An 18375-nucleotide genomic window follows, 5' to 3' on the forward strand; every position below is an offset into this window, starting at 1 on the left:
TTTTTTTGATCACAATGAAACATTACTTGAATATTTTGTATTGTCTGAGCGAGATTTTCAATCAAGAACTATGCAATCAGTACTTTCATCTGATTTTGCATTTGGAGTAGGTATTTAATGAGAGAAACTCTCATATTGAACACTATTTATTGCATATATATAAATAGTTAATTTGTCTATTTAGTAAGCAGATTTTTAACTAGTGCCAAAACTTTGACTGTTTGATTTGAATTTTAGAAACATTTACCTTTAGATTACATATTAACAACAACTTACATTTGTATGGTATCTTTAACACAATGAAATGGTTCAAGGCACTTCACAACAAAAATAGCTTATCTATTTGGTCCTAGTATAGAAGATTTTCAGAACGATAACACACCTTGTCCTGCCCTCCAACATCAAAGTTAATAGAATCTCTATGACAGTCTGTTTAAGAATTACTGTTTGGATTTACAACATGAGTTTTTATTTTTATCTAATTCATATGAATGTTTTATTTCCTAGTATTCTTGATTAATTTTCGGTAACATCAAGAGGCTTGTAGAGTGGACACAAATTGCAATAGCTCAATTTCAATTTAAAGTCTCATTTACTGTTTTGTTCCTAGTTTTTTTACACTGCATCTATTTCTGAAAGGCACAGTTTTATGGCATCCGATAGTCTCAGATACCTTGCCAAAGTGACAGTTTTGCATGTATGAGCTTAGACATGGAGGCCAACCCATGCCCCTCCAATCATCATCCTTTGTCTTTATATCCGATATAGGAACTCACCAAGTATTCACCATGGATAGACCTTAGAAGGAAATGAAATAAATAAATGAAATGAAATGCAATAGCTTTATTGTCACATAGACTCAATGAGTACAGTAATAAGTTTATACGTTGCCATGTATAGCATCAAAGGTACCTAGGTAAAGCTTCTTTAATTACAAGATTTTAGAAAATAGGGAAATAAAATGTCCAGGATTGTAGAAATAAAAGGCCAGAACAGCGGTCTCCCAATTCATTCCAAGCTGGCACTACGTCTCCAGTCCAGGCTATGCCAGGCTTCATCTTGCCGATCGTGAGGCTGGGAGATTGCTCCATATCACCACTCTGGGCTGAGGATGGCCTGACAGGATGCCATGACGGGATGCTGGCCAAGGAAGCTATTACACCAGGCCGGGAGGGCATTCTGGGAGGCCGCTGCTCCAGGCCAGGAGGCCACCCTGGGAATCTGCTATACCAGGCCGGTAACCCAAATTGGGAAGCTGGTACACCAGGCTGGGAGGGCACTCTGGGAGGCTGCTACGCCAGGCCGGGAGGGCACTCTGGGAGGCTAGTATGCCAAGCTGGGAGGCCACTCTGAGAGGCTGGTACACCAGGCCAGGTCCCATGCTGGGAGACTGCTAGGCCAGGCCAGGGCACCACCCAGGGATGCTAGTACACCAGACCGTGAGGCCACTCTGGGAGTCTGGTACACCAGCCAGGAAGCCACCCTGGGAGGCTGGTACACCAGGCAGGGAGGCCACTCTGGGAGGCTAGTGCACCAGACTGGGAGGCCACTCTGTGAGGCTGGTAGGCCAGGCTGGGTTGCCACTCTGTGAGGCTAGTATGCCAGGCTGGGCGGCCCCTTTGGGAGCCTGCTATGTCAGGCCAGGGGATCACCCCAGGAGGCCACTTGGGGAGGCCACTGTTCCATGCCGGGTCGCCACCCCAACAGGCTGCTATGCCAGTGCAGGAGGCCACTCCAGGAGGCTGGTATATCAGGCTGGGAAGCCACTCATTTCTAAAGGGCAGTGGTGTCTGCACAACTCCAGGATGATTCGGACCTGACTTCCAGCAGAGAGGTATCATATTTGAGCACTATTCTACACTGACTTTATAGTTATATGTTCTTTTCCAACAGAAGCTTACTGTAAAGTACAAAACCTGGTTGATTTACATCCCCTTCCTATGCCTCCATTTAAGCTAAAGATACTGAAGCCAACTGGAGCTGTGTTTCTCCCTCCTACCTCCTGTGTCCAACTAAACTAAATTGACTTGGGACTAAAACTGACTCATTGGAAGGTAAATTATAACCATTGAATATAATGATCTGAACCTTTAGCGAGGGCCGAAGGGCCTGTTCTGCATTGTATTGTTCCTATCCAGATCAGAACTCCCATCTCCAAACCAGATCAGGCCAAAGGATGCTCCCTGATCTGACCAGAGTTTTGTAGCCTAATTTCCGAGACAGGAGCCTTCGTGACAAAAGCAGTCCAGCAAACCATTCACACCATATCATAGTCAATAGTCACAGACACTCCTCCCCTTTCTGTGGCAAGATCTGTTGTATTCATTGCTTCATTGTTCCCAAATTACATTAGCAGTTACTGAGTTCAGGCAAATGTGATAGGTAAGTGGGATTGGGGAGGGTATGAGGTGCATGAAGGGGTAAGAGAGCCACATGCTAAGTGGTTGAGAAGGCACAGGTAGCAAATGGGTGAGATGATTGGGTAGCAGGCGGGTGAGGGCAAGGTATCAGATGTGTGAGGGATACAAGTGAAAGGTGTGGTAGCAAGGGGGTACCAGTGAGGAACAAGGTGATAGGTAATTCAGGGGGTAGGGTGCCAATTGGATGAGGGGGAGCAAATTGTAGATGGGTGTGAGGATAAGGGGTCAAGTGGGGGCAAGGTGTCAGGGTCTGTGAAGAATAAGTTGGAAGGTACATGAGGACGTAGAGCGATAGTTGGATGTGCTATTAGGTAGCTAGATGGTTGAGGGCTGAGGGTGGCAGGTAGGTGAGGGGTTAGGGTGTGAGGTGTTTGAGGGGTGGCAAAACAGATGTGTGGGCGGTTTATGGGTGTTAGCTAAATGGGGAGAGGAATGGGTGAATCAGGTGTCAGGAGGGACCCTGAAGTCTGGGTGTCAGGTAGTTGAGGGTTCAAGTTGGGTATTTGAGTAGTATTGTTGTAGGTCTCGGCTGGTGTTCAACTGGAGTTGTGAGCCTACCTGGTGTCCATAGGAGGAGGTGGGGTGTCAATTGGGTATCCGAGGGGTTGGTCAGATCAGGGTGGTAGCCCAGTGGGAGGGGTAGCATGAAGGATTGGGGTGTCAATTTTATAGTTTTCGAAGAGTTAGAACAGATTTTAATTTCTCTAACATTTCCTGGTTGGCTAGCAAGTTAAGTGAATCAGAACCCTCCAAAGCCTCTGATTCTAAGTCAGAATAACTGCCTGGTGCTGGGCAAATACAGGATTGTCAGGGCATCAGAATTTCTGAGACATCCTGCCATGCCTCTTATGGGATATGTCCATTTGAAGACTGGAAGATCTGGGTCTAGGTGTGTGTCAAGTGATATCAGTTTATTTTTCTTGATTTTGGGCACAGTTCCTCAGATATTTCTTTGCTGTGGTATGATTTCATCAGTACCAGGTACCCTTTGGTAATTTTACCCAGGTAGTCAGTCTTTAGCTGTGAACCTTGACTGTGAATGTCAGCAGTCAATTCATTTATGGGAGGAGCAAAATTGCACTGAAGCCTGGACCAGTCACATCTTCTTTGCTCATACATGCTGCAGCCAATTACAGAACCTCTATTATCTCTTCAGTTGAGATTGTCCATGTGGTTTAACAACTCACTGATTAACTCACTGAGACATTAAGTGAGCAGAGGTTCACTTAATATGTTTATTTATTCTGGGGAGATTGCAAGATTCAAGTGTTGGGAAGAGTTTTCGAAAACACTACACAGGAGAATGTGTGTGATTTCGGTGACAGTGTTAAATAGGTGGTATCGGTTTTGAATCATCATTGTGTATCTCTCTCAATTTTTATTTTGCAAAGTATAGTGGTGGCTGATGTGATCCGACCTCACTCTTCATACAATCACCCAAGGACAAAACTTACCCAAAAAATCTAAGTCCTCATGGCTGTGGGATTATAACATCAGTTTTAACACAGTGGAAATGTAGTTCAGTGTGACATTAGAGACTACTCTGCAGCCGTGTTGCTTATCCCCAGACAATAAGGAATGCCAGTGTGATGACATGGTATGATATCATTGCATTACCATCAGCGTGACCTTAGACCTTATCTCAGTGACACCTGAAATGTCTCATAGTGGTGTTATACAGGGTACAAATATTAATGGGACTTAATGTAACTGTTTATTGCTAAAAATCAATTCTGTGTTATCAATTTCAGATTTACCACAAAGTTCAAAACATAAACTAAGTTGAAAGAATGACAGATACTGTCACCTTTCTTTCAAGGTCCTTTAGTAATATACATTCCTTAGCTTCAGTAAGTATACTGGGATTTTACTTTTGGATCTTGTTAGGTGCAATTAAAAAGGAGAGAAACAGAAAACTAGTAAAAGCTGCATTATTAAATAAATTCGAACTAAAATTATGATGGGTCAGGACAAGAATAAAAATGGATCTTTCAACAATTCCTCAGTGACTATTCACACAGGAAAATATAACAATATTTCTAATCTCCTCCTGCCTCTTTCTTGACCAATTTATTTTTCTTCGATTTTAATTTCCACGTACCTTCATTCAGTGAAGACAGCATTCAATGAATAGCTGCAAGCAAATCAATATCCCAAATACAACAAGCACTTTAATACCATTAAAGTATCATTCCCACTCCACCCTGCACAATCTAGAAACTGATATAAATGTGCAATACATATTATATATTACAGTTTTATGCAGATAAATTATGCAAACAATTTCCCTTTTTTTCCCTGCTTTGGGAATAATACAGACTTAAATGGAAAAACTAAATTGAAGAGAAATCTATAGAAACAAATCCTAGAAAGATACACCTCTGATCATGAATGTTTACTTTCTCAGAAACATAAAAATATTCAGGAATAAACATTTCTCCTTCACTGTGTGATTTCATTCTCCTGTTAAAAATGTAATGAGTTAACTATAGAAATGATGGATGGAAAAAAAGTGGCCAAGCTTTCACAGTTGTGGGACACAGTAATTCTTAATAGATGTGTCTGAGAGCATATTAAAGCAGTTCCATTTTTGTTCACTTCAGGGTTATAGGGTTAAAGCGATAATTTAACATACAGAATAAATAATGTTTGACATATTTCAGTCCTTACTATAAATATTGCTTTGTTTGAATGCCTGTACTTCTAAAATACAATCAGGCATTAAAATTATTACCTACGTTTTACTTTCTTGCCACCTCAACCTGGAATCATTAGGGGATAATACATATATCATTCGATCCAAGTCAGTAAGATTTCTCTGCAGTGCATATCCTTGAGAAAGGAAAAGGTAGGAAATTAATAAGGTCTTTTGTCACCAAAAGTCTAATGCACCTCAGTTGGCTTAAATGTATGATTTATCTCACCAGTAGCTGTATGCAATGCCAACCAAACTAGCCGCATTGTTTGTGATAAATATATTCCTGCAGTACATCATGGTATCAAAATATCCTTAGGTTTTTCCAGCTGGCCTACCTTAGGTAAAGATGCTGCACTGGATTGTGTTGAAATTACAGCATGAATAGATAGGTGGTTTTGTGTGTGTGTGGAATTTGTATATTGGTCTATATTTGTATCTTCTGTATAAATATTGATACAAATTGTAAGGGAATGCGAATTCATGTACCGAAAACAGTTCAGGCAGATGATAATTTTTGGATTTATGGAAAAGAGTAAAATCTATAGTGAACAGATAAAATATAATCTGAAATTTGCAGTACCATATCTCTTGTACGTGCAGTTTGTCTGGTATAAAATCGGTCACAAGAACATGAAGCCTGGGACCAATAATGAAGATCAGAAATCCTCCTGCTCTGGAGCATGTTACAAAAATATTGTATAGATTATGGCTCACAGGGGAAAGGTGAAACTTGGTTAGTTTTATAGCTGTGTGCTTACATTTTAAACCCTGCTCGCATCCTTTCTTTTAGTACTGAACAGCTGGTTGCTGCAATCAAATAAATCAACTCTCTCGTTACCCCCCCAACTCTGCATAAAGAATCCTGTCATTAAACTGAACATTCCCTCTGGTCTTATTCATGGACAGTTATCTTTGGAGTATAATGTTGAGGGCTGGAGTCTGGGGATCCTCTCTTGGTCAGTTATCACTGGGGACCAAAATTGCTACCTATTGAGATTTACACTATTCAGCTCTGATAGGAAGCCCTACAGTAGATTAGTGCTCACCAGAGCAGCTCAGAAGGACCCAAAGGGAGGTTTCACAGCATGCTATCTAAACTGATCTTCCTGTTACTATAAGTAAATTGAATACATGGATAACAAGTGCTATCTGAATGCTATTGAAAAGCGTTGTTACAAACTAATGAAAGAAGACGGAGTCACAGAGGTGTGGCCATCCTAGTTGGTTTGTACCTTTAATTTGTTTGTACCTTTCCCAAGCATTTTCTGTTTAATTGCACCATGCTGTTGAAGGGAGGGAGAAGGGGGATGAAATCAATATCCTTTCAAGTTCCTTCCTTTCAAGACATTTCCATTGTTTTCTTCAGCAAAACAAAAAGTTAAACAGATTCAGCACAGTTTCTGTCAAGATCTATTATTATATCGATGCTTACCATACATAGTAGGGACCTACAGAATCACTAGGAGATGTTAGTGGTAAGATGAGATACCTCTTTATTTGGCCTGGCTAAAAATAGCAGTCAAATGGCAGAGTCAGGCCACTGCAGGACAAGTAGTCAATGGGCTGAACAAGCGATTGAACTCCAAATACTCCCGGCTCGGCAATCTGCAGCTGACAGGCTATTTTTTGCTATGGTTGACTAAATATGGTCAGGGAGGGAGCAACAGTGAAGAGACTGGTTGTCGGTTGTGCATGTTTCAGATGCTTAGCTGGGTATATAAGTACTAGAAATGTGGTCCCACTTTCTGATTAGAAAGTATTCTCAGCAAACCCCTCCTGCGTGTGTGAGTCCCGACCTCTACTGACCTCTGGAGGGGAGAAGGTAGCTTCTTGCAGTCCTGTACAGCGCAGCTCATCTGTATCAAGGTGTGCTGTGCTGCAGCATCCATTCGAGTGAAGGTTGCCTCTCCTAAACTCCTGGTTTTGTCCTTCAGTGTGGTCTGCCTCTCTTCTTTCTTTCTCTCTCTCTCTCTCTCTCTCTCTCTGCCTTTCAGTTACTGCTTGTCGCTTGTATGCTATACATTCTAACACCCACGAATGTGGCAAGTCTGTGCTGCAGCAGAATAGAAGGAGTTGGGGGCTGCTAAATTCCGAAGAATTTCTACATCCGAGGACTAATACCATCACAGGGCCCAGTTTCTGCATAAGAGATTGGTTATGAGAGAAGGCTGACGGTTGCTGCATGAAGTGCATTATTACCTCGTGATATTGTGACCCTCCTCTATGCATCCCTAACTCTCCAAAGCTGATTCAGCTTTCAGCTAGTGCTCTGGTGACACAACTGCTGCAACAGAATCTCTGATCTGGTATGTCTTTCTGTTCTTTCCTGCTCCTCTAACTGCTCTGACTGCATATGTGCCTGACAGTGGGGCTCAGAAATCCCTTGTCCATGCAACATGCTCCCTGAATTATGTGTGCGCATGGCAGTCGATCTGTGTGTCTGTTTCTGTATATATATTTTACTGTGATGGTGGGAGCCTGTTTCTGTGTGTGTGTGTGTGTGTGACTGCAGGAGGTTGTGAGGGGTTTAATTCTGCCATGGTGTACTTCATTTTTTTTAAAAAAACTGCAGAGCAAGCAATGGGCTAGAATGATCTAAACAGAAATGTGAGACCTCTGACATGCCTTCACTTTGAAAGGTTAAAAACCTTTTATGCTTAATGCTGAGACAGGCTGCTTGATGGATGCTGACTGAAGTGATGTAGTAAATAAAACAGTGATAAATACCAAGAATAATAGTAATTACTTAATAGCATTGTACCTTACAGTGTGACTAGAGTTAGTAAAAGCCCATGCCCCTTAAATTGTAGCATAATAAAAACTTTCATCTCATGTCCCAGTGTGGGAAATTCTCTAAAATTAGCATTGAATCTAAGAATGAGATTTAAAAGGGGTAGCCTTGGGTGGGGGTTGGGGGAATAGGGAGGTTAATTTCCTGCCATCCTTGTGTTCTTAGTGCTTCCTTGGTGAGATCATCTGTAGCCAGCTTCTGATTTCATTTGTTTCTCATCATCTATCCTCCTCATTTGTCAAATGGCAGAGGAATGTGTCACACATTCATCTTCACCTTCCCTTGCTGCCGTTATGATGTGAAATTTTTAAAGGTGCCAACCAGTGTTTGAGAGAATGCAGTGGAGCTGAACTGTCCCTGACATCTGAGGAAAGTTAGCAAGCTTATGATGAGAAATATCTTTCAGACAAGTTCCCTCTTTCAACTGGGCTGCTTAAAAAAGTAACATAATCAAATAAAACCCAGAAGGGCCTTTCTGCAATTTGGAGAATTTATGTTCTTAACTGGCTTCAAATGTTCGCTGCTGAAGTTTGTTTAAAGGTAGTTCTGATCAGAATGTGTGAAATTGTAAAATTCATTAACACTGAGACATTTGCTCTGCATTTGCCTGCAAATTGGTATTGATCTGTGAGGCTTGGACGGAGTAGCAGTCAACAAAGCAGGTGAGTGGACGAGCAGAGCATACCATTACAGCAATGCTGAATGAGCATTAAGTGCCCTGTGTGACCTCTTGCTTTTGCTTTAGTGTCTAAATCCTGCCCATAATAGCCTTTTATTCAGTCTGATCATCATTTTCAGCGCCGCCACTCTGGCTACATTGTTAGGGGAGGTTTAAAGCTCAGCTCGGGATGACTGTGAAGCAGACAGAGAAAGACAGAGACTGGAAAGAGCGACCAAAAGCACAGGATGGGACTGGAAATTATGAGGGGCTGAACCGGTTGCTGCGTCCGTCCTTATCAAATCTGTTTGTGGGGAAGCCTTGCTGCCTAACAGCGACATACAAGTGAACTATCAGTGATGGCAACAGATGTGTGCTTCGGCTGCACCAAGTCTAAAAGTGCAGGTCCCCTGAAATCAAGAAGTGATCCTGGGAGCAGCAACATGTCTAGCAGTCAAAATATGACTTATGAGACCTGTGATTAATGGAATTTTTCAATTGAACCTAGGTAAGCGAAACACTTTTTTTCCTCAACTGTGCAATGACAAGCCAGTTTGGATAATGAAAAGTCTTCTTTCTGTGCTTAACAGGAATTAAAATATACAACACTGTGTGTCATAGCTGCATAAATTCCTTTGACTTACAGCATTGAGAAATGTAGTATTCCTCAGTGTCTCCCTCTGCCCCAAACTCTACTGTACGTCAGCCCATGGAAAAACTGTAATGCAAACTGCAATTCTATTTTGTAGTTCTTAACAGTAGTGTTGAAAGGAGCAGGAAAAGACACCTTGTAACTCTTCTAAATTAATTGCATGCAATCCAGGCCATAGGGAGCATAGATTTATGAATCAGCATTTTTTTTTACATGAAGGATGTACACCCAGCTATTACCTACTTGGAGCACATACTTCTTTATATGCCCATATGAACCTTGCAAGCTATGGAATGTAAAGAAGTATGTATTTCTGGTTGGAAATATTCAACGGAGAAGAGTGACCATTCTAGAGGAAAAAAAAATTGCCTGACAGGGCAGCCTGAATGTGGATTCAGTTGATGAGCTTGTTGTAGTGCATGTATTGTTCTGTCACTTTTCCTGTGTCAGCAGGTGGAATTGCTCATCAGGACATTAAATATTCAATATGCTGACTGCGGCAGTGCTTTGAAAAGCAAGGCTAGAGGAAAGCTCCCTGTTCCGCATTTGTTTTAACAAACCAGAATCAAAATAGCATTCATTTTATTTATTTTGAAAGGGGAATAATGTCAAGTAAATGGTGACAATTGTGTTTAGTCAGGCACTCACCACTTTGTACTTCATATTGTAGGAGCACCCTTATCTATGGATTAGCCTAGCAGCATATATCAGCAGGCTTAATTCTTTTGGGACCAGGAAAATTGTATTTAAAACTGATTTTTTTTCTCAGCATGAGATGGTACCTTTTATATTATGCCATGCTTACTATTATCTATATTAGCAATTTAAGAATTTTCAGCCAATGTTTAGTCAAATATTTTGCAAACGGAATATTTGTATGTTGCTATACCTCAGACACTTTTCTCAAAGCATTTTCTGAAATATAAATCCTCAAGAGTGTTGCCCACCTCCCATACTGAAGGCTGTACCTTTAGGAAGCTTGGTTTAGGTTAGAAACCAATTAGCGTACAAAAAAAAAGTTTTGCCGCAAAGTTGCACCGCCTTTCCAGATTTGAATTATTGTTTGGATCTTCACCATTTTAAGGTTTTGTTTTGGTAAATGGAAAGGACAGAGAGTAAAATCGCAACTCATATGCCATTGCAAATCATTTCAAACATATATTTTGTCTTAGGTATTTTTAATCAACTTGTTCAGACACTCTGTCACAGGAAGAGACTTGAAACTGGGCCTCTGGTCTAAATTTTGTTTTTTATGGATTTTGCCTTCATTCAATGTTTGCATAGAACTATTTTATGACTGAAAATGACAGTTGAACATTCTTCTGACGAGACTGAGATATATTTACAAATGAAATATTTTTCATTGATGCTTTTGCTAAACCACACTTTACTTCCATCAGGCATGGCCATAGAGGCATTTTAGTAATCATACTTTGGAACGAATTTCATGTCATGACTTAGGATTTCTACTCATTAGCTAGTGAAGAAACTGTAATTGAAAAGTGCTCATAATTTCTAACTAGGATTGTAAGATCTTAGAATCCAGCAACAGAAAAAGATGTATTAGTGATACACTGTTACGGAAAGGCAGAAGCATTTTGATGTTGGTAATTTCTGATAAAGGTCAGAGAGCGTAAGCTGTTGATTAATCAATCAGCATGTGATACGTGGTCTTTAGGAGAATCCCACTAATGTTAAGCCCTGCAGAGGAACTGTGGCAGCAACAGGTGGGAAATGAACTAGATTGAGAACATTCTATGGTATAAATGGATGACCTTTGTCGAGGGTAGAAGAAAGGCATTATGGGTTTTATTACATTGACACACACACAGCTATACAGAATAAGTCTGTACTTGCTGCTAGGATCTTAGTTCATTTGACCATGCAGCTGTGAATAGCATTTTATGACCGTGTTGGGCTATTTGGTTAATGTATTTTATTTAGTACTCATTGACAGCACTTCAGGGCACTTATGACTTATTAATTGGAAGATAGAAGTGACTGCTTTTGAGAGATTTTTCACAACTGTATCATAATCTCCACTACAAAAATCAGTTCAGATTTTTGATTTTCATGTGCAGGATCTCATGTCAAAATATCCCAAATATTTGCAAAAGATGTCCAATGCTTTATATTGCTTTTACAAGTATATGCTACATCTAATGAAGTTTCTGAATTTATTTCATACTTCAAAGCATGAATCCAAATTTGTAACTCACTAGGTACTTTATGCTGAAAAGTATATCGGAAGTGAATCCAGCAAATTAACTCAATTTATTATTTATTTATTACATAACCAAAAAGTGTCAATGAGATCTTTCACTTATTGTTAGTTGGTAAACTTTCAATTTGGCAAATGGTGGTGTCTACAAGTGATAAGCCATCTTATAATGCAAATTTGGCAGTGCAACTTTCAAAGACAATAACTATTGTGTTGTGCAAATGTTTAAAAACCCTAGATTTGATCCCTGTGTAAGCATTAGTGAATAGCACATAAGCAATCACATTTTACGCTGTTATCCCAAAGTGAAAAATGTTGTGTTGAGAAGTAAACCACTATTAAGCATGATTAGATTGACCCAAAGGACAGATATTTCAGCTGCTGCATTAGAGGTCGATCAGTTCCCTCATGTCAGGATGGAGAATTGTACGACATTTTTGTTTCTGGAAATAGGTGCAAGTGAAATCAGAAACACGTGTTCAGCATTTAAGAATGGAATGAGTTTGATGTAGAAAGCACAGGGTTGACATAAGTGTGCATTTCATATATGGTTAAAGAAGGGAAGTGGCAGCTACCATTTTAGCATAAATTGAGAGTATGGTACCTGGATCAACAAATCAAAAAAAAAATCTGCTGAGTCAGAGTTTGGGCTGTGCACGTCCTATTGCAGAAAGATTAGCACTGCACTGCAGTATCTCTTTATGCGTCTGACACTGGCCTGGCTATTTAATCTTGCCCTATTTCCAGTTATATTCGGATAAAAGTAGGGAAAAGGCCAAAGAGACCCCTAAAGACATTTCACCGTACTGACGTGGTTGCATCACACATGCTCTCTTCTGAGAAGTGCGTTATCTCCCAGTGTGATTAACTTTTCCCCTCCCCCACCCACCCTCTCCTCTATTCACTCTTCCCTCCCAAAAGGTGTAGAGGTCTGAACATTTGCTGACACTGTTGTAGCTGAAGGAATTTTTCAGGAAGCCTGATTGACATTCAGAACAGATGCAGCTTTTCATGAAATGCTCTTCTGCTTGAGCTAGTAACTTGCCATGCCCTGATATGGTCTGCGCATGGAAGTGCGCTGTTGTCTAAATAAGCACCCCAGCAGCCTAAAGTGTCCAAGAACGCCATGACAGCTGATATAAATAGTCCTCATTCTCAGCTGCCCTCTGTGCCGAAATCCCACTTAACCAGTCCCTGTAATGGAACAGCACGATGCTTTTCATGGTAACCAAATGCAGTCGTGTACAGTGATTGGTGGCTGAACAGCTGGGCAAGATAAATCTGAACTATTCCTGTTGTCGGCCATCATGGCTTAAATTGAAAGCTGTCAAAATCCATTTTATTATATATACACACATATTATCTGTCAATTATCACACCTAAGCCAACAATATTTGAAATACTGACACTTTCTTTATTCTGTTGGAATCATCTAATCTTATAAGTACTGCATATATATTAAAAAAATACGCATTACAACTATATTAAGCTCGGATATTAATCATAGTAACTGTTAAACTGCATATACAAAGAAAAAGTGAGGATTACATAGAATGACATCTTCTGAGTGAAATTCTACACAATTACAATTTGTATAACAAATTTCCTATCGTGTAGATAGCAGCAACAAATCCTATTTAAAGCTTACTTTATATTCGACCACTAAGATATTTTTAGTGTGATCTATTTAAGGGTCTTATGGAAAATTTTTACAACTTTATTTTAGCAAAGGATGTGTTATAGTATGTTGACATTAGATACTGGATACACTGGGTACTCAGTTATATGATGAAAATCACCCAAACAGCCAACTGTTCACACCAGGTGTGATTCTTAAACCTTAACAATACTCTTCTTTGGGCCTGTTCAATAAAGTAGCTACCTTTCATACGTTCTGCTAAACAGTACAACTGCTCTCTGATAATCAAATTCAGGCCAGTTGGTAGGAGAAACTGAATTAGTTCAGTGCTTCATGAACAGCAAAAGAAAATAGATGTGCAATTTCATTTCTGTCCTGAATGTTCGTTTAAACCATTTGAAGTCAATATTTTTTCTCATTGATTTGGTTCAATGTTGTAAGCATTTCTTAATGAGATTTACAGTGAATAATTAATATTTTATCAGAGCAGCTTCTTCATTAAATATCTGAATTTGCTATGTCAAAAGTTTCTGATGGATGTTATTTGTATTTTTTCAGCACAAATCACATCAATAAAACAAATGCTGCTGCTAATTCAAAGTCAAAAGTCCACTCACCACTGTCTAGATGTGAAAATCTTACCAAATATATGAATTATTAGATATTTTTATGCATTAAAGTTTAGTTTAACAAGTGTGGACAGAGAGGTGGTGGTAGTATTAATAAGAAGGGCCAAAAATGACAATGTCTTATACTTCTCTTTAAAAAAAATGGAATAAATCAGCATGTAAAGCCAAAATGTTGAATATTCTCTAGTAATTACCTTGGATTTTATTGATAATTTGATACAATTACTTTACTGAGAGTTGAATTCATATGTTTGTGATGCAATTAGGTTGAAATGATTTCTTTGAATAAACACAATAGCTGAATCGATATTCAAAATAATAGCTGTGGGAACTCATTTCACATTTTTTGGGCTTTGCTTTCCATTGATGATTGTCATTATTGTTCCCAGCTGATTATATAATTGTGATTGAAAAATCTAACTAACAAAGAAGGTCCGTTTCATTAAAACAAACTGGATTTTACAGTAAATATTCTATGTTGGCTTTCTTAGTTAAATTAAACAATAAAAATGATAACAAAGCTTAAATCTTTCACCTGAATCTAAATTGTTCCTGTTCAACCATAAATCTTGAAGGATTGCACCTTTTAAAACAATGTTAAGCTTCTATACTTTTGCACGTGCAAATATTTACTAAATTACTCACCATGATATCTAATACAAAATAGTAATACTTGGTCATTACGTGTTCATTAATATCAGAATGAATTTGAAATGTTTTTCATACTTGAAATGATTTCTTCAACTACCATTATTTATTATGTTTCTTGAAGGAAACAGTTCAATATTTAACATTCTTGCTGCCATGTTATAAATCTGTGGCTTTCAATTTGTTGAAAACTCTATTGGAAAGTTACTAAGCTTAAAGGTCATCAATAGTGAAGAATATACTTTGTGAATTAAAATAACTACAGAACATTTTAATATCAGTTCTCAGATACTGCTAGTATTGAAATTCTGATTCCTAATCGTAATCTCAATGATAAATATCCAAATACACACCTTTTCCATTAGGTTGTAATCTAATTTGGGGGCATTGTCTTATGCTTTAAATCTTTTTTAAATCAACAAGTTCACAATATAATCTATGATACATACAAAGCAATGTTGTGAATAAAATGAATGTCATGACTATGAAATGATAACAGTAAATGCAAGAAACACACAACAGAGCAGTTGGCATTTTAAGGAGAAAATTGGGTTAATATTTAAAATATTAAGATAAAGCCACCAATTTTAGTAACTAGTGTCAACAGCTTGAATGAATGATAAGACCCAGCAATGTCACCCAAATGCATTTCTGAAATTCATGACATCTGACTCTATCTCTTATTAACAAACATGATTATGGGAAGCATGACTACCCTAATCAATATATAAACAAAAACGTGTTCTTGTTCAGGGGGAAAAAAAACTGAGAAAGATCAATACAGACTCTTACTTATTCTGTAGATGTGAAGTCATGTAGGTATTTCCCAATTTGTGCCAATTCGACACTTAATTATCCAGAGGCATGACTGTAATTGGTACCTCACCCACTTCCTTTGATTTTATTCAGCATTTTCCTCCAGTATAGATCTGAAGGTCAGAAGCCAGAGGATACCAGGTTATCCTCCAACAGGTTTATTTCAAATCACAAGGTTTAGGAGCATTGCTCCTTCATCGGATGAAGTCAACACTCTGAAAACTGGTGATTTCAAATAAACCTGATGGACTACAACTTGGTGTCATCTGACTTCTGACCTCGTTCACCCCAGTCCAACACTGATACCTCCACATTTTAAAACTGAAAGCAGATTGGAACAGCTTATGGAATTTAAACTTGTGCTTCACCACTCCTGGGCTACAAAAATGATATTTCAAAAATTCCCAGACTCTTATACTACCCAGCACCTCAAACTTTATATTTCTCTACAGTCAAAAAGGAACCTCATTTCATATTCAGTGAATAAACATGAAATAAAGAGGCTATAGTTCAGGAGGAATTTTAACAGAATTATAAAATGTTATCACCATAATAAAAAAAGAGCATTTAAAATGAACAGCTAGAAATTGTGCCTTAATGACAGTGTCTGCATAGTCATAGTTTATCTATCAACTTTTTAGTTCTCCAATTGAGAATTAGTTGGTCATAAAGGGAAATATAATTAGTGGAATTCAGTTGCATCATAAAATTGCAAAGTGTTTCAAAGTATTTTAAAATCCATTTCTTGCAAGGAAGGAATCGATTTTTCCTCATCAAGAAAAAATAGGAAACATGTAAGAATTTGTTGCAGTTTGAGGGCCATACAAGTAAAATTAAATTAAATCAGAAGAGGAATTCCTCAGGATGGTTGGAATGAATGAATTATTGATCAGTGAATCACACATTGCTTCACTGAAAGCTGCCAATCTCATGTTAAAAGATGCAAAATTGGATGTTCTCAGTTGGATTGGATGTTACTCAGTTCTTTCACCGTAGTTTCATACATTTTCCTTTTCAAGTGTGTATCTAATTCCCCTTTAAAAGCTACTATTTACTTCCATTCAGGTAGTGTATTTCAGAACATAACTCTCACAAAACCACCTTATCCTTCTCATTTTACTGGTTATTTTATTAACTATCTTAAATTTGTGTTCTTTTATATTGACTCACTTGTCAGTGGAAATGATTTCTCCTTATTTATTGTATCAAAACCCCTGATAATTTTGAATATCTCTGTTAAATCTCCCCTTCATGATCTCAACTCCAAGAGTGACAATCCCAGCTTCTCTGCATTCAGAAGATTCCTCATCTATGGTGCAAAATATTCATTTGTTGTTTATTCATGTTTCTAACATTATTCTTAGTGTTGTAAGAGTAATTAGTAGTTAATAATAATTCTAAAGATGATCAATATTCCATTTTATCAGTTTTGCTTGACTGTGATATATGGTCCAGGTAATTGATTTACTCTGTGCAATATTATATTTTACAACAATTCCAAGTACAAGCTTCAAACTACACACACTGAGCAACATGAAGAAAAGTTATCCATCGCCGAATATTTTTCTAAATAACAGCAAGTGCCTAAAGAAGCTGTATATATGATTGAGAAAACTGAGAAGATAACTCACCATGAGCCCACCACCTGTACATTTCATAATCTTAATTCTTTCGCAGCTTTAATTGATTAATAGTTTTTGGAAATGTTGGCAAGTTATACAATGCTCTGCTCCTCATATCAAGCATTGCTGTTCTAATTTACTATGAAAGTTGTACTTCAACAAATGAAAAAAAAACTCGCAATTCCAAAGGACACTACTGCCAGGATTGATAAGAACCACAGGTAACAGTAATTCCTGAGTTTGTAGAGAATTGCTGCAACTTAAACATTATGAAATGACAGTACTTGTAAAGATGGAGCGTAGCCTTTAAATATACAGTTAAATAGACAATTTAGATCACTGCTATTGGATGATACTATTGCTAGACTCAAAGAAATATGTTGGAACTTGTATGCTGAAATATCCATTCATATTTCATACATACTTAACTTCAACTTCAGCAAATGTGTAAACTATATCTGAGTTTCAGATATTTTATGTCACAGGAATTTTTCAGCATTTGAAAAGGGCTTCTTCCGAATTCGACATCTCAGATTTATCACCTGAAAATATAAATAAGGGAATGCTTCCTGGACAATATCATGACGTACATCATGATTTTCCTCAAACAAATCTATTTGAAATGTGGATATATTTTTCTTAGAATGACACACAACAAATTTATTTTCAGTAATGATATAGGAAAATAAAAATGAATTAATCAAATAAACAAGTGAACCAACACCAGTCAGAAAGAAGCCTTCACTAATGGTGAATCATCACCCCCAAAATTTCACCCAATTCAACTTTCTTCTGTGTCCAGAAAAAGTCTCACTTAATTGTTCACAATTGCACTTCCAAATTTCTAATTGCTTTGCCTTTTCATCTTTGATTCTACTGCAGCTGTTCATTTGCTCATTCACTCTCTCATCTCTTACCACCAGCAAAACTTTCATTTTCTCTTCTTACTTCTCCATTTTTGAAGTCCTCATATCTCAATCAGGTAAATGGTAAAGTCACCATAATCCTGCTCTGTCGTTAGAGTGGGATCATCGGTGGGTGTTTAAGCTGAGGGTCACCACACCGCAGGTGAGGTTGAAAAAGGTAGGACCTTCTGGTAGACTGATGATATGGGAATTGAACCTGTATCATTGATGTCACTCTCCATTATAAACCAGTTGTCCGAGCTAACCAACACCATCCCATCCCCCACCCCCCAAGACTACTGCTAAAGGAGAACAGACTGCAGCTTACTGAAACACAACTGATATGGCCATCCATCACCAGCCTTGACTGGATTGAACCTGCTCACTATCCTCTATCAAACTACTCACTTCCCTAACTTATTCCAGTGTTCTTTTTTCCCCATTGTCCTACAATAACTGTAGAATATGAATACTATTGCTGAGCTTTATATATTTATTCAGGAAGTCATGACGACATTATGCATTGCACTGTGAGTACATAAATTCAGTAGAAAGCTGGATTGGGCATCAGTAGTACTGCAATTTTTTTGATAATTACATAAGCCATAAAATAATTACTCATATGTACCTTGTACTAATTCCAGATTCCTTTTACAACTTCCTAAATTTCATACTT

The 18375-nt window shown here is 38.2% G+C and overlaps 2 long non-coding RNA genes across 6 annotated transcripts in view; one reads left to right on the forward strand and one right to left on the reverse strand.

Annotated features, from left to right (window-relative positions):
* Positions 1-517: 517 nt before the first annotated feature.
* On the reverse strand, positions 518-7049 carry LOC122560207 (uncharacterized). The gene is made up of 3 exons (XR_015759546.1): positions 6925-7049; positions 5159-5252; positions 518-798 (listed from the first exon to the last, which is right to left on the reverse strand). It is a non-coding gene; the product is annotated as an uncharacterized LOC122560207 (long non-coding RNA).
* The window catches only part of LOC122560208 (uncharacterized), a 135803-nt gene continuing 124173 nt past the window's right edge, over positions 6746-18375 (forward strand). Inside the window, exons 1-2 of one of the 5 annotated variants that reach the window (XR_015759542.1) lie at positions 6746-7424; positions 8708-9075. This is a non-coding gene — a long non-coding RNA (uncharacterized LOC122560208). Of the gene's footprint in view, positions 7425-8105; positions 8572-8707; positions 9076-18375 lie in introns of those variants that run through there. The other 4 variants (XR_015759545.1, XR_015759544.1, XR_006314701.2 and 1 more) reach the window with 4 other exon arrangements.

The sequence above is a fragment of the Chiloscyllium plagiosum genome, unplaced genomic scaffold (assembly GCF_037043375.1).
Source record: "Chiloscyllium plagiosum isolate Xiang-an unplaced genomic scaffold, Cpla_swu_hap1 HiC_scaffold_15, whole genome shotgun sequence".
Taxonomy (NCBI): domain Eukaryota; kingdom Metazoa; phylum Chordata; class Chondrichthyes; order Orectolobiformes; family Hemiscylliidae; genus Chiloscyllium; species Chiloscyllium plagiosum.